Source organism: Hipposideros armiger, unplaced genomic scaffold (assembly GCF_001890085.2).
Source record: "Hipposideros armiger isolate ML-2016 unplaced genomic scaffold, ASM189008v1 scaffold_548, whole genome shotgun sequence".
Taxonomy (NCBI): Eukaryota; Metazoa; Chordata; class Mammalia; order Chiroptera; family Hipposideridae; genus Hipposideros; species Hipposideros armiger.
This window is the reverse complement of record NW_017731898.1, coordinates 530,805-534,657: the sequence shown is the minus strand read 5'-3', so window position 1 is coordinate 534,657 and position 3,853 is coordinate 530,805. Positions and strand designations below refer to the sequence as shown.

Sequence of the window (3,853 nt, the reverse complement as noted above, 5' to 3'; positions counted from 1 at the left end):
GAGCGCGAGAGAGAGAGAAAGGGAGAGAAAGGGAGAAGAGAACGCCAGGGGCTAGGCAAGCACTAGGTGGGTGGGCAGCGTAGTTGAAGCACTGCATTCAGCTAGCACTGGTTCAGGAAATGCATCTCATTCTTGGACCACTGCCCAAATGGCCCCAAAACAATTTCCAGAAGGGTCTGAAGTTGTTGTTTTCTGAGTTGGACTTTGTTCCTAGCAGTAAACTGAGCTCTTCTGCTTCTTAATTGCTCTTAACAGGTGCTCCATGACACATCTTGGGCAAAATAAGTCTTTAGCTGCCTCCAACTGGTATAAATGCCAAGTTGGTAACCCTGGAAGCCAGAGGGGATTGAGATTCTGCTGTTCCCAATCCTGGTATTCTGAGAGCCAGGAGCAAATCAGTAGATGAACTTCACTATTTGCTCGAGCCCCCAGGTGGCACATCCCTCCCAACCTTCCCACTCCCCATCCCTCAAAGCACCTCCTCCCTTGCCAGGCCAGGCAGGCAGATCTTAGTGTCTCCTTGAAGGAACTGGGTCAAATTAGGCAGTGCCAATTGGAGATGCACTGCAGGGGGAGGAGGTATAAGAGAGAGAAGTTAGTTACACAAGACAGGTCTGGCTCAAAGATGTTGGAAGGAAACTAGCTTTATAGCAACACAGATGTCATTTAGTGATACAGGTGAGCACATATGTACTATAAGTTCAGTGAGCTGAATACAAAACAACTAGAAACAGCTAGTCTCCCAATTCAAAAGGAAGTATCTCTGTGAGGAGAGAGGAAAGGTTGGTCATTGTAACCTCTGGAGACAAAGATTTTCTTCCTTGTTCTTTTGAATCCACTTGGCACCATAACAAGAGTCCTCCACAGCCCTGTGTCCCGTCAACTTGATGTCACATGTGAACAGGAATGGGCATCCCTTCCAGATAGAAGATTTCCGACCACACTTCCTGACAAGCAGCAGGTGAGGACCAATCCAAGGTCTGGGTTCTAAAGGCAGGTCAGGCATAGGTATCAGCTATCACTGCTCTCTCCCCAAAAACATTCCCACAGCTCTACTGGTGACAAAAATGTCAGAAAGTCAAGATTTCTCTATGAAGTAGCTCTGAAAGCCTAAAATAAGATGGACAAATAACAAAAGCTCTTCAAGTCCTCCAAGGAATCCTGTTTGATCCAGTGACACTCTAAAATTGGAATTTAAAACATACTCCATGTGGCCTAGAGTGGGTAGAAAGGTAGTGAGGGGGATACTGCTGGGAAAGAGGGTGGAGGTGAAGAGTGGCAAGAATCTATGCCATCCTTTTAATTATTACTCCTGAACTACAACAGGGAGATGTGGAAAATTTTTCTCTGGTCTCCCTTAGGACCTTGGGATCTGAGGTGGAGCCCAGCAACTAACAAGACAGAACTTACCACCTGCCTGGGAGTGAGCAGTTCAGGTGCCACAAGTAGCTCAAACCCACAGCATTACCCTCTCCTGTCTGTGCCTTCCTGGGCTGAATAAGCTGAGCAAAAACATGTTGGAATCTCATAGCTGGCTCTACTCTCTACCAGGGCTTTGCCTAACTGGGGAGGCGAAAGAGGTGGAGGGTGGAGGCAGAGGTGGAATTAGGCATTGTCTGCAACCTGACTGTGCACCCCTTTCAAGGAAACAGACCTTGAAATCGAGCAATTTGCCCCTCTGAAATGATCTTTAGGGACAACTGAGTGACCTCTGAAAGAAACCCACCAACCTTTTCTCAGCTCATGTGTCTGTGTTTACAGCAGAAAGAGCTGCCTCATTTTTTCACCAGGTTGTAAATGGTGACCTTCCGTCTACATATAACACAGATGAAGACAGCTCAACTTCTTATCCAAGTACTTGGGGAGCAGTGCAGAGGGGATGAATTCCCAGGAATGGCCAGGCTCTAAAATAAGAAGGGGTAAGAGCTGGAAACACAACACCTGGGCAGTAGGAAAATATCACCTCATTGTCTCCTTTTAGATCTCAGATGAATGCATCTTTTCTCTTGTTCTTTGTGCTTCCCTGTCCTCCCCAGGTAGACTGCAGAAGAGAGAGAAGGCTAAGGTTTATGGGTGGGAGGAGAAACAATCCTACCCTTCCCATGTCTCATTTCAGGACTTAAGGAATTAAGGAAAGGGTCAAACTAAACAGTTTAAATCACTAGGTGTGATGCACATGAGATGATACTCAATGGGTTTTTTGGGGGGGTATACTGTTTTTTTTGTTTGTTGTTTTTGTTTTTTTGTAGAGGGCAGTGTCACCAGCCCTCATATGTGGGATCCGAACCGGGGCCCTCTGGCGTCCCAAGCCAGTTCTTAACCATCGCGCCACTCGGCCGGCCCTGGGGGGTATACTCTTGAGTATACAATCCCTGTGTTTATAGGAAGGCCCCACAAAGTCACTGCCATTCAGCTGTATGTTTGGGCAGGGTTGGGGAAAGTAGAACAAAGGAGTTCAGTTTGAGTGTTATAATAATCAGTTTTAAAGCCAACAATGTCCAAAACAGGGTTAGCTCCATCAAGTGAAGTTTGAAATTACATGGAAGTCTCAATTAACTATTCTGACTGGGGTAGGATGGCAAAAAGGTGGAAGAGATAGGAACAATTGCCTTTGGTGGCAGTCGTGGCCAGAAGTCTCTAATGCATGCCGATCAAAAGATCTCACTGGTGTTTGTGCCAGAAATACAGGGTCTGACAATTAAGTTTGTGAACTTGTTGCAAAGATGATGCTAACCATTTTTGGTATCAGAGGGATTATTCATTATGAATTTGTACCAGCTGCACAAACAATTAACCAAGTTCACTATTTGGAAGTGCTGAAAAGGCTGCATGAAAAAGATAGACGACCTGAACTTTTCGCCATTTCATGGCTCTTGCATCATGACAATACACCAGCTCACACGGCACTGTCTGTGAGGGAGTTTTAGACAGTAAACAGATAACTGTATTGGAACACCCTCCCTACTCACCTGATCTGGCCCCCATTGACTTCTTTCTTTACCCGAAGGTAAAGGAAATATTGAAAGGAGGGCATTTTGATGATATTCAGGACATCAAGGGTAATACTACGACAGCTGTGATGACCATTCCAGAAAAGAAGAGTTCCAAAATTGCTTTGAAGGGTGGACTAGCTGGCATCGGTGCATAGCTTCCCAAGGGGAGTACTTCAAAGGTGACCGTAGTGATATTCAGCAATGAGGTACAGCACTTTTTCTAGAATGAGTTCGCGAATTTAACTGTCAGACTGCGTATGTTTTCGGGCTCCTCTGCTAACAAAGAACCTTGCTCTGACAATCCTGTTTAGTAAGCCTCTCTTCACGTGGAGGGCCTTGAGGGCAGGGATGCTCTAGGACCTGGGGGATCTTGGAGTTAGAATGGAGCTGAGAGATGATCTCCAATCTCTTGTTTTATAACAGAAGAGGCTAAGCCCGGAATCACCCATTTGGTTAGTGACAGTAGGACAAATAGAACCCAGGTTACCAGTCTGGGGTTCTTTCCACTAGGGCACAAAGTTAAATCCTGCCACATAGCTGGAAGGTTTGGAGCCACCCTGCTTGCTTGCTTTCTTGGGTGATGAAATGAAGCTTTTGGGTCTACATCTTAGTGACTGAAATCCCTGAACTAGAAACACAGGTTTATGGATGGAAAAAGAAATAATCCTCTCCCTCCCATGTTTCTTTTCAGAGATTATAGATAGGCCTGAGGAAAAAGCCAATCCAGATACTCACTAAATATCTCTTCAGGTAGAAACAGGACTTCTTGGCTCAAGGATTATGTCAGCATATGTATTCCATCCAGTAGAGTCTACAAGGTTGATGCTACCTGCCCTGGGCACCGGGGCGCCTGGGCGGGG

The 3,853-nt window shown here is 45.9% G+C and overlaps 1 protein-coding gene and 1 long non-coding RNA gene across 14 annotated transcripts in view; one reads left to right on the top strand and one right to left on the bottom strand.

Moving 5' to 3' along the window:
• The window catches only part of LOC109396877 (uncharacterized), a 23,340-nt gene extending 19,496 nt beyond the window's left edge, over positions 1-3,844 (top strand). For 4 of the 6 annotated variants that reach the window (XR_002126931.1, XR_002126930.1, XR_002126932.1 and 1 more), the window contains 4 exons: positions 856-961; positions 1,362-1,436; positions 1,791-1,919; positions 3,685-3,844. This is a non-coding gene — a long non-coding RNA (uncharacterized LOC109396877). Of the gene's footprint in view, positions 1-855; positions 962-1,361; positions 1,437-1,790; positions 1,920-3,007; positions 3,086-3,684 lie in introns of those variants that run through there. The other 2 variants (XR_002126934.1, XR_002126933.1) reach the window with 2 other exon arrangements.
• Positions 1-3,853, bottom strand: part of IKZF4 (IKAROS family zinc finger 4) — a 30,333-nt gene that overhangs the window by 23,900 nt on the left and 2,580 nt on the right. For 3 of the 8 annotated variants that reach the window (XM_019669051.1, XM_019669046.1, XM_019669045.1), the window contains exon 1: positions 1,731-1,819. The exons of 3 other annotated variants lie outside the window; for them this stretch is intronic. The gene's annotated coding sequence lies outside the window, so the exon portion shown is untranslated. Of the gene's footprint in view, positions 1-1,730; positions 1,821-3,853 lie in introns of those variants that run through there. 2 more of the 8 variants (XM_019669048.1, XM_019669049.1) reach the window with 2 other exon arrangements.